This window comes from Phalacrocorax carbo, chromosome 4 (genome assembly GCF_963921805.1).
Source record: "Phalacrocorax carbo chromosome 4, bPhaCar2.1, whole genome shotgun sequence".
Classification (NCBI taxonomy): domain Eukaryota; kingdom Metazoa; phylum Chordata; class Aves; order Suliformes; family Phalacrocoracidae; genus Phalacrocorax; species Phalacrocorax carbo.
Genome location: NC_087516.1, coordinates 45,336,985 through 45,349,021, shown reverse-complemented (window position 1 = coordinate 45,349,021; position 12,037 = coordinate 45,336,985). Strand labels below are relative to the sequence as shown.

The window sequence follows — 12,037 nt, the reverse complement described above, 5'->3', positions numbered from 1 at the left end:
CAGTTTCTCTTTATAAGCCTTAGAATCACAGATTGGTTTTTTGTATGAAAGCTTTGCTAATGTTTTCTAATCTTAATTGCAGTACATGCTGCTTGATATTTCTTAGCATTTTAACGAAGCTTTATTTTCATTTTTAGGTCTGGACAAACTAAAGGATGTGTAAACTGGCCTTTAAAACAGTTAAGTAATTATACTATTTGCAGGGTTTGTGCATGACACCTACTTTCTCAATATCTTCACACAACACAGGAAAAGCATCTTCACTTCAACTAGACAAAGAGAATGTTTTTAAATCATTCCACCAATTCCATTTAATGACAGTCTGCAAACTGATGGAGTAATACAGTTTAATACTTTTACTTTTCTTTTTCCTGATAGACATCAGAGTCCGGTAAGGACATATCTATTTAGCTACAATGTGGAAAGATACAGCTTATTCTCTGATTCATGGCTTTACTTGCCCTATTTCATCAAAGTGAGCACAATAAACTTTAAATCACTGTACTTAAAATACAATCGAAATGCTGTTTAAGCAAGATTAGTACATGGATAGATGTCTCATACTGTAGTGACTATAAACTTGACCCTGAATCCCACTGCAATATGGAAGACTTTTCTGCTGTTGGGACTCTGAATTATCTAAACAGAAGTAATAGATTTTCATCCTGCAGATGACATCTGCAAAGTTGTTTTTCACTATGCGACATTAACTTAACTTGACGTTGTAAATATCCATTCTAAAGCAGCATTCTAGGTTTGGGGGTTTTGTTGTTTAATTTCATTACATAACAGGAAAAAAAAGTTAGATTGACATTGTGGGTCATAACAGCCCTCGGTGAGCATCCAATAACTTAGGAGCTTTCTTTAGTAATACATTTGAGCATTAATATTCTTCTGTTGTTAGAGTTGCCCACTGACTCTAAATTCATAAGATTTCCTGCAGATGGCCAGAAATGACATGCATGCAAGGATAAAGAAGAGGAAGTAAATTTCAAAACATCGCCATAGTCTTCATTACAGAAGTAATTCTATTACTAATTAAGTGTGAAGCTGCACATATGGTGTCTGATTTATCGTCATATATTCACTGATGTAAATCTACTACGATAATATTCATGTAAATGTAACCATACCAGTTTTCAGTCAGTCTGGGAACACAGAAAAGGGTTGGGTTTTTTCCCTTTTTTTTTTTCCATGAGTAATTCCACAATTTTTTTCCACTAGAAACTGGGAGAAAGAAAAGTAGGCACAATGTCACAAGTTTAGCTGTTGTGGACTTTCTTCCTTTGTATCTTTAAAGGAAATGACTACCTCATTATTTTGCTCTCTTTGGGTGGGTCACGAGTTATGTTCCTCTGGTTTAGGATTATTTCATCAATGTTTTTACTCTTAGCAGACACTAAGATACCCAGCAAACAGGAACAGTTTTTCTAGTAAGGTATGTCAAAGGCTTCTGCCCACTGCTTAAATATTTTACACTAAAATTTAATTACTGATGAAGAGAAAAATGGCACTGTCTTTTGACAAGGAGCAAGAGAAAAAATATTTCTTAGTCCATAAAATTAATCTTTTTTCTAAGGATATTTAAGAGTACATTCTGAAGTTTTTGTATATGTATAATTACTTTATTTTTGTCTTCACTTTCCACTCTGTTCTTTAATACCAGTCCTGCCAAACTCTGACCCTTCATTTGTGAGCAGTTATGTGGCTTCTTCTCAGTATAGTTGTATATTAGTACAAGCCAAAAGGAGTAGCAGGATCCTTACTGTCCAGTTCCTAGAAAGCATAGCCTTTTATTTTCTGTTTCCCATCTCTTGATAATCTTGAAAGACTAGGTAAATTCAGAAATGTAATAAATTAGAAATATATGGGCAACACTTCTTAAAAGGTACTTGTTCATGTCTGAAAACTCAAAGATCAAATTTTCATATAGTGATAATACCAGCTCTTCACCACCCCCACCCACACCCCTCATCTTTAAATAAAGTATAATTAAATTCTAAAAATAATATACTATGGAAGAGCCTTTCTCTGGATTGTTTCTTCTCCACTTACACTTATTAACAAACCTCAGATGAATGCATTTGCCTAGACACATCATTTTCAATCGGAAAACTTCAACTCTGAAGCTTCACTTTTATCACTCATCTTTGTAAATTAACTTAACCTTCACTGCACATTGCATATTCATTCAGCTATTGCATTGTATGTTGACTGAAAGGAGTTTGACTGTCTTCTGTAGCACTTTTCTGTTTCTCTGTGCCCCAGTTTAAGTTTCTTAAAGGAGGAGCTTTAACTTGTGAAGTTTTACAGTTGACATTTTGTATTCCATGAAAGGCTACAAGATGAATATGTTAGAAATTGTTATAAATAATTAAACATACAACCTTTAACACGAAAAGAAATTTTTTTTGGTTTATTCAGAAACAGGCCATTTTTGAAATAAATGGTTATCAAAATGAGGGAGAAAAAAATAATGTACAATATAACACAGGAAAACCAAAGTGCATAATTACTGTTGGACATAAATAACAGAAATAAAGTTAGTTATGCATTACATCTCTCCCACACAAATAATTCTGGTGCAATTATTACAGGATTGTGATAGAACTGATCTCTCAGACACTAGGCTGAGTCAATGAAAACTTTGTAATGATTATTGGCTTACAAACCTAGTCTATACGCAGAACAAACAGTATGCTGAGAAGCTACTTGTTCCTAAATATTCACTGACAAGAGTGATAGCAATAACTCTTTTCAGAAAATGGTATTCCTTCTTGCCCTCCCTAATTAGCCATGGCTTGTAGATCAGTGGACCTTACCAAAGGACACCTCAAAGATCCAGTTCCAGTAAGAAATAGCTAATCAATGCTGAAGAACCCCCAAAATTACCAAATCTCTTCCTTTCCTACAAGCACCAAACTGGGTCTTACAGGGATGTTAACAGACATAATCAGTGTGCCACATTCTGCATGCTGGGATAGGAAATTTGATGTTGAAAATCAAAATTATGATCCGAGCCCTGAAGCATCTCAGATATATGGGAAGTTTAAAGTCTTTACTTTGAGTCTTACTAACAAAAAAAACACAAAACAACCTATCACTGATTTTTGCAATACTTTATAACATTGCAACTATTTTCTGGAAGAAACCCAATTTAACACTTAAATAACAGATTTTTAGAATTCAGAATTTCTGTGCATGCATGCAGTCTACTATTCAACTTTCTTTATTACCAAAAAGAACAAAGATACAAGACACTGCTTATGTTTTAACCATTAAGAGCTTCATGATCAGATCTTTAGGCTTTCTTTCAGCATTTACACATATGGAAAACTGGGTATTTGCTCATGGAGTGATCAAAAATACAAGACCAGCTCACTAAATTTGGACCTTGTGTCTCTCACAAGGAAAGCAGAGAATGCTAAAACCAAAATTATTAGCCATCTTACTTCACACAGTTCATGGAGGAGTCAGATGTAGCACAAATTAAGAAAAACACTCTAACTCATGCCAATCAGCAAATTATATCACAAACTTAATTTATATCTCTTTATCAATAAAAGAGCTGGTCTATCTCAGAAATTATGATAACATGGGGGTGAAGGGGTGTTATTTTAATATTGATTTGTGAGGATTTGGAAATATAAATCAAATTTTCAGTATAGCTTTATTAACTTTTTATGTTTACTTATGCATAGAAGAAATTACTGAGAGCCTAGAGCAGTAGATGAATATGACTATCACACTGAAAAGATATAAAGGACACAAATTTATTAAAATATTAGATTTTTCATCCATAGGGGACATCAATTTTACGATCTGATGCCTGAAGCACTCTGCTAATGCTTCAAATGAAACCCCCAAGGTGCAGGTAACCTCCTCCCACCCTGCTGACTGCACCAAGAACATACAAATGTAGACTGTTCAAATATTTTTGTGGCAATAATTCTCTAAGCATAAGAGAAGAGAATCAGCCTATTATTAGAGAGTAGACTAAAATGTAATTATAGCTAAGCAACACAGTTTAAATTCACTTGAAAAACTGTTTCCAGTTCAAAGACTAATTAGCATAATACAAAAGTTAAATCTCAAGAGTGATGTTACTTATGTTTTTTCTTTTACTGTCCCAAGGAAAGAATTAAATCAGCCCATGCATCAATGTGTAGAACATTTTTTACAGATTATTAGTGTTTAGCAAAAACAGCCTGAAGCAAAATTAATAAAATCTAAAATAGAATTATAATGTTTATATTACAATGCTACCATAATATTAACTATTGCTGGGTTTCTGAATTACATGAGAATACAAAGGTAGTATAAATAGAATCAGAAGCATAACATGTATGTTAGAGGACCAACAAATTTAAAATTAATATTTTAACTCTCCACTACTCTAGCTGAGATTTATTCACCTTAAAAGGCATAAGAAATAAATGCAGATTAGGAGTATTCTTCAAATTATCATAGCCTGGTCCTGTGGTTTATTCTGAATAAGAATTATCTCCATCAAAGGACTTGACAATATGGAAGAACAGCAATGTGATGAACTGTATTTCAACTTGAAAATCAGCAATCAAGATTAAAAAGATCTATTTCTCATTGAAGGTGAGGTTATGGCTAACCTTGGCTGCTGTAAGGAGAGGGAGGACCCATGCAACTTAATTCCATTTTAAAAGGACAAGCCAAAACTACTGTCAGGAAGAGCCTCTCTTCCTTCTCTGTGGCCTTTCCACTGCTAAAACAGATGATGAACTGAACCCATGTTTCCATCTTGAAACAGTGAAGAAGAAAAGAAGGGCTCATTGTTGAAATGTCTCATTCTAATATCAGGTTTTGCACTTCTATGAATGCTATAGGGCTAAGTGAGCAAATGTTTGGAAATAATAGTCTTACTGACCAATTTCTGAGCCTTCACCTCTCACACCTGAGGAACACCTGGACAACAATGAGAAAATCTGCCTTTACCAAAGGTACTTGATCTCAGATTTCACTCTACAGGTTCAACAATCCCAAATCTTTAATAAAAAGTGAATAGTCACCAAGATGCTGTACAAACTTTATATCTTATGAAGGCTTTTGCTTTTTGTTGACTTAAGACTCAACCCAGAACCTTAGCAGTGGCTAGAAATGGTGATGCAGAAGTGGCAAAAAATGCTCTAAAATGTGCCAAAGTAATTCTCCTTCTCCTGAAAGAAAATGCAAATGCTAAAAGCATTTTCAAAATTAACAGGGTGCACTTCTCCTTTTACTTAAGCACAGTAGGTTATCTTCTGCTGTATTAATAGAAAGTTGGACTGCTGCAACTTTAGAGATAGTTATTTGTGACTTGGTCATTTGTTCATGTGCATTTAGCTTTCCATTACACTAGAGTTTGTTCTGAGAAAGCAGATACTAGTCTTTTCTGTTTATGTACTAATTGTGTTTGAGTCTTGCATAAAAAAATTAATCTGATAGTGCCAAGGATAATTTCTTGAAAGAAAACTTAGAATTTAGAAACATTTCCATGTAGAGAAAAGAATCTTAAAAATTATACATATGTGTACTTGGTGCACTCTCATATAGATTTCATACAGGGAACAAATATATCCTAGGAATGGTACCCAACACAGGAATTTTTATGCTGGTCTTGACTAGAGGCCATATTGCTATGCTTTCCTGGAAAAACAGAAATCCTTTTGTGGCAAATTAGGGCACATATACTTCACAGGAGACATTTCTTCCTAATCTATTTTACTTCTTCAATTATTTATATGTATTTTGTCTTTCTGTGTAGAGACACGTTGCAACTTTTTTGAATGCTGGTCATCAGCATCTTGAGTTGCATAGTATCTAGAGTAGTGTCTCTTGTCTTGGGCCTCCCAGTACAAGAAAACTATGGATAAACTGCAGCAAGTTCAGCAAAAAGTCAATGGGCATAACCTGAAATGGGGATGTTCAGACTGGATATAAGGAGTAACTTTTCATAGTTACTTTGCCCACTTTTCTGCAGTTTATTTACCTTTTTTTCCTAAAGAAATCTTCTCAGATATCATGGCATTTTCATCCATCCAATACTTTTGTTGCTGCTGTCTCTTGTTATATCTGGAAGGGCATGACTGTCACCAAATACAGTCCTCATGCTAAAGGATTATTAATATAATTGTAATATTGGTGGTACTATATTCAGTCTCTAACAGAAAAAAAAGTTGTATTTATTTTTTTGACTGCTCTTGCAGATGAACAAAGATTCCCATTGATCTGCCACAATGATGTGAAAGTGCTTTTTATATCTCTTTCCTAATAATCACAGTTGACAAAGTTTAACAAAACCCATAAGTAACATATATTATCAGTTATAGAGGTGTTTTAAAATAAAGTTTATGAAAGAAAATATTTTAAAAATATACAACTTGAAATGTTCAACTTTGAAGCATGTCATAATCCTCAAGCTATTTGAAAAAGAGGATTATTTCCACTACCCATCATGAAAGAAGAAACTTTTCTACTTGTTTTTGTTTCATCACTGATTTGTTTAAATGTGACTAAAATTATAATAATTTATGTATTCTTTAGGAAGGCAAAGTTCTGTTATAACAATAAAAATACGTACAGTTCAGAATTACAATGCAGAATGCATCTGAAATATTTTGTTTCCTAATGGAAGCAAAAGTATACAAAGTAATAATCTAGAAGTTTCTATAATTTAATAAAAGAGCAGTTTTAGTAAGGAATAACATTTTATCTGATTAATGGTATGAGCTGTTTTAAGATTATTTCATTTATTTTGCAGGTATTAAGAACTTCTTTGTGAAGAAACTAAAAATGCTTTTAGAAAGTTTTTAATATGCTGATTTAAAAATGACGGTGGCTTTTAACACAAGAACGCCCATTCAGTGGTAAAAATATTTCAGAATTACAATAAGCCTTACTTAGAGGAAAATGAGAAAAAAGCTTGCTCTGTCAGGAAAAGAAAGAAGTATTTTAAATATCCTTCATCTTCCAACTAACATTTTCAAGTACTTTATTATACAAAAAAGTCTTTCTGAAGCCTGCTTTGAAAAGCACTGCTGGACACCAATCTCAATTAATTCAAATGCAAATAAACTGTGAACTTCAACCTACTTCAAGGAATGAGTGCAAGCATTGCCAACTCGCCCCTCATTTAACTCTTTAGAACTTATTTTCTTAAGATTTACACAACTCAGCAATGCAGCCAAATAATTCACCTCTAATTTCACCTACTGTATGGTTAAAAGAGTGAATAATTGTATAGACTTCCTACAATCATTTCTGGGGTAGTAAGGGTAAACACCTGCATAACCACTGCCTTTAAATAAAGCTAAAAATAAATAACAAATACACTTTTTTCAAGTCATTCCCATACCCACTTGGTAGGGAACCATGCCTGACTAGACCACAACAGTTTGGCTGATTTGAACTTATTTCATTACATTTCTTGGCCAATAAACTCAGCCAATACAACCAGAAAAATGGGAGATAATGGCAAATGTGGAGCATTTTTACAGTTCTGCCCCACTAACTGTGCAGAAATTTCTTTATCTGCACTGGCCCATCCGAATGAAGACACATCTGCTAATAAATGTAAATGCTGGAAAGGAACACAGCCTACCTACTAGGAGACAAGGCTTTGTAACTAAAGGTTACTCAATTAAACCAAAACCTAAGAAAGAATTTGTAAAATAGCACAAAAGAGAGTTAGCCTGTGGGTTTGATTGCTCTTGACTACATTCCCTGGGCATTAGTAATCTTTGATATCAGGGGTGTTAGAGGGAGTTTCATACAGCACTGTTTTCAAAGGTGCTGGTCAACCACAACTCTTATTCAATCTCACAGCCTTCTCAATAGCTCCTGACTACAAAATTTCAACTTACTGTTCTAATAATATAAAGGAGTGTTCTTTGTCTTTTCTGTCTACCAAGAGGTAAGGAGAAGCACGCTGTATTAAATATGTATAATATCTTATGCAAACAAGTTCCCAGCCTTTTCATCAGTTGACAGCTATTCCCTATGCTTCAGAAAAGAAAAAAAAAAAACACAAAAACTTGAACTATAAACCAGGATTAAACAGATTTGCAAATAAACTTGCTAATCTATTTACTTTGCTTCAAAATTACATAGCATAATAGGTAATTCAACAGCATAATTCAGGCTACACTGAATAATTATCAATTATTTTGCTGCTTTTTCTTAGAAAAACTGAAGAACAAAGTCGAGAGTGGTTTTTGATTCATTACTCCCCCTTGAGCTTGTGATTCTTTCCTGGGATATTTAATATGATGAATTAACCCACAATATTTTCTGGGCTGGAAAAAAATATTCAGAATTGGCACCTAAGTTTCATTTAACCTTTTACCTTTAAAATTTCTAAGCCAAGCTCAGAACTGTTAAAAGGCAGAACCTTTTTATTTAGGTTTGAAACTAACAAAACCAAGCAGAGCCTTGCTTTCATTAGCAATTTATAGTCTCTAAAAGTCAGAGAAGAGTGATGCAAAATTTACATTTTCTAAAATGTTATATAAAACAACAGTTTAGAACTGTTTATTAGAGACATAATTTATGCAATCGTAACAGTTCTTTTTTCTACAATTGAATATCTTTGCTTTTTTTGCTTTTTTAAACAAATACTGAGGATTATTAGATAAACTCATACAAAAAAAAAAAAATCAGAATTACAAACTGGCACGATTAGATAGATCTAGAACACACCTAGAACTGAGCAACCATAGCATCTAGGTTGTTACTGAGTACCGTTTACTGCCAAAGGCTATAGCCCAGCAAATAGCCAAGTGATCCACTACCAAGTGTAAGCTTAGGACGCCTGATAAGTTGTATGTATGGTGATGTCATCAATATCAATAAGTGCATGCCGTCACATGCACATCTTTGTGTCAATGTAAGAAGGGCCTACAAAGCACTGCTTTAAACAGGGCGTTTCCCAGAATACTCCTTTTATGACAAAACTCCTTCCCAAGTTTGCATTAGTTTGGTCAAGTCATTAGCATCCAGTTTTCTTCAACTTTTGAACTGTATTGTTACAGGTCTTGGAACTGCACACTATACAAAATCACATCCTTACAAGCACACAAATATGCCTGAAGAAGGATTACTGCTGAAGACAGACTTTTTCTTATTAGAACAGATGACCAAAATGGCTATGGACCACACTTGATGTATACATGTTTATTTAGAACAGCACATTGTTGAAAAATAGCAGTGGCATTTTACTTCCTTAGAGTCTACGTATCTTTTCAAATCTCCATTTTTTAAACATGAGTTTTAAATAAAGCAGCCCAATACAAATGAAGGCAAAACATTACATAGAAAATACAATCAGATGTAAAAAATAAATTTAAAAGTGCAGAATTAATGTCTTAGAATCAGTTTATCATCTGACTGATCTCAGCAAGACCAAGGACTTTTCTCATGTAATAGTGGCTATAGTCCCCCATACTATGTGTATGAATAAAGACGACTCAAGTGAACGATCATCTACAGATTCAGGCCCCATATATTTACAGATCAACATCAAAAGCTGGGCCATATACATAGTGGGTTGGGGTTGTTTTACTGGGTTTCCTTTTTTCCTCAGTTAATGCAATGTTCGCACCACATGCTTGAAAATGAACTTTTCCAAAATAATTTTGTAATGTCTACTTTAGAAAGCAAGCATCTTGAATCTTCATACTTTATCATTATTTAAAATTATATCAAAACATTTCAAAGCAAATTAATATTCATGTCAGTGACAGATGATAAGAGCTGTCCTAGCTGACAGGTAGACTACTAATGAAGGTTTGCAAGCAGTGCAAGTGCTGTGTAATAAACTTTCTTTCCCTACCGTTTGAGAGAGAAAGGCAATGGCTGCTTCGTAATACGTGGGGGCAGGGGGGGATAGCAAAACATATGTATTTCCTAATTCTACCTAAATTTAATGAAAGCCTTAGCAATATAAACTACTTTCCCCTAAATTTGCTTGCTTTCAACTTTACTTCTCAGTAGTTCTGTGCTGCTGCCCAATAGTTATCTTTATATTCTAGCTGATAAAAATATTCAGTACAAGCAACCAGCCCTAACATTAAGTAAATGATGCAGGAGTAAAAAAATTGTCGTAATAATATGAAACAGTCTCATCAGCTTCACCTCATCAGCAAAAGTTACCTCACTCTCAGCTACTACAACTGCTAGCACTTGTGCAGGACAACGATGTAAAGGAACAATTGTTGTTTAGGTCCCAGTTCCAAAGAAAATTCCTCACAGCCATAAAAGGATGGAAGTGCTACATAATGCTAAAAAACACAGGGTGGGGACCACATTCGCCTGCTTGTTCAGCCATCTCGAGAGCACTGGCTACAAGCAGCAGCAGCCCATTCCTTCTGGAATCAGCCTTAGCCTCAGACAGAAATCCCTGCGTGGCGCTCTGCCATGTACATGTAGAAATCCTTGTGTGCCGTTTTGCGTGTGCAGAAATCCCTGCGTGGCACTCTGCTCTGCGTGTGCAGAACTCTGACAACTCGCTGAAGCAGTAGAAAACCCCTCTGTAAAGCAGAGAGCTCTACCAAGCTTGTGAAAGGTTAAACACTGCTGAAATAGCAAGACATTTCATCTGCCCAGACCTCCCAGTTCTGTCCAATTACCAACAACAGTCCTATAATGCAACGTAATGTGGTATTCTTAAATCAGAGATTCACATTTACACCTTGTTGTAGCCTGGAGGAAGGCCTGACATTCATTAGTCAATATCATATCAAAGGAAGCAATCCACAACTTTCACAGGCACACACATACCACATTGACCTTGGAGACAGACGTGGGGATGATCCCTTTCAGAAAGGTGCTGTTTCACAAGTTTATAGTGTTACAGCGTTGAATTGTCCATCCAGTAACAAGATATCACCGTCCTTCAGTTACACATGCATATAGGCACCAGGAGATCACGGAGCAACATGAGGCTATGCTTCTAAATCCTCTTTAATTCCTACTTTGCGCTCTACTTCCCAGAATGACCTTACATATCCCTTCTTCCCCCAGGCAGAATCAGTCAGAGCTTTCCATGTCCCCCAAAACTGGTGTTTATACAAGGCAGCTTTTACGACGTCTTTTGATATCTTTTTATAACGCTCAAGATTTCTATAATAAAATATTTTTTCAAACATTTAAACATTACCCCGACAGCAAGTTTTCAAGAAAAATAAGCCTCTAACTTGTCATTGTAGGTTCATCTTTTGTTTGCAGAGCCCTCTTCACTGAAAACTGCACACCTCTTTCCCAAGCGTTGCCCCTACACCGACACAAGCTCCCAACTTTGCTCTGCCTTCGGTTGCCAGCTCCTCCATCCCATTCGCCACCCCGCTACCGCTTATACGCAGCTATCAACCGGGGGGGGGGGACCAACCCAAAATAGCGCTCCTGCTTACCGTATCCAAGAGTCGCTAAAGTCCGCAAGGGAAAAACAGTGTCAAACGCCGGGTCCCCGGCGGGAGTCGCAGACGGAGGGCTACTTCTTCGTCTAACAAAGCCAAAGGCGGACCCGCCGCCACCCGGCGAGGGAGCCAGCTAGTCCGGAGGGAACTCGAAGCAATTCCCGGGGCGGCGCTTCCCGCCCAGTCCCGGCGCGGCGCACAAGCCCCCGGTCCCGGGGCGCCGCGGGGAGGCGGCGCGGGGCACCCGCGCGCCCGCCCTTCAGCACCCGCAGCGCCGCGGACAGCACCGGCCCCGCGCCCGCTCCCGCCGCCGCCCCCGCCCGCCCCGCCGCTCGGCTCGGCTCGGCGCGGCTCGGCTCCGCCCGGCCCGCCGCCGCTCGGCCCGCCCCGCCCCCGCCCCGCCCCCCGGAGCTGCCGGCTTCACCCTACGGGTACCCAAACTTGCTCTCAACTCCCCGCCCCACACCCCCCCCTTTTTTTTTCCCCTTCCTTAAATTATTATTATTACATTTTTAATGCAGCGGGGGACACTAACGTCTCGATTTCACCTCCCCTCTCGCCGGAGTGCTCCCCGCCCACGCGGAGGGCTGGTGCCTGAGGGGCGCACCGCTCCC

General features: G+C 37.1%; 1 protein-coding gene across 2 annotated transcripts in view; it reads right to left on the bottom strand.

The window, feature by feature from the left end:
- The window catches only part of FSTL5 (follistatin like 5), a 332,186-nt gene extending 320,451 nt beyond the window's left edge, over positions 1–11,735 (bottom strand). For both annotated transcript variants that reach the window (XM_064449779.1, XM_064449780.1), the window contains exon 1: positions 11,418–11,735. The gene's annotated coding sequence lies outside the window, so the exon portion shown is untranslated. The remainder of the gene's footprint in view (positions 1–11,417) is intronic.
- Positions 11,736–12,037: the final 302 nt, after the last annotated feature.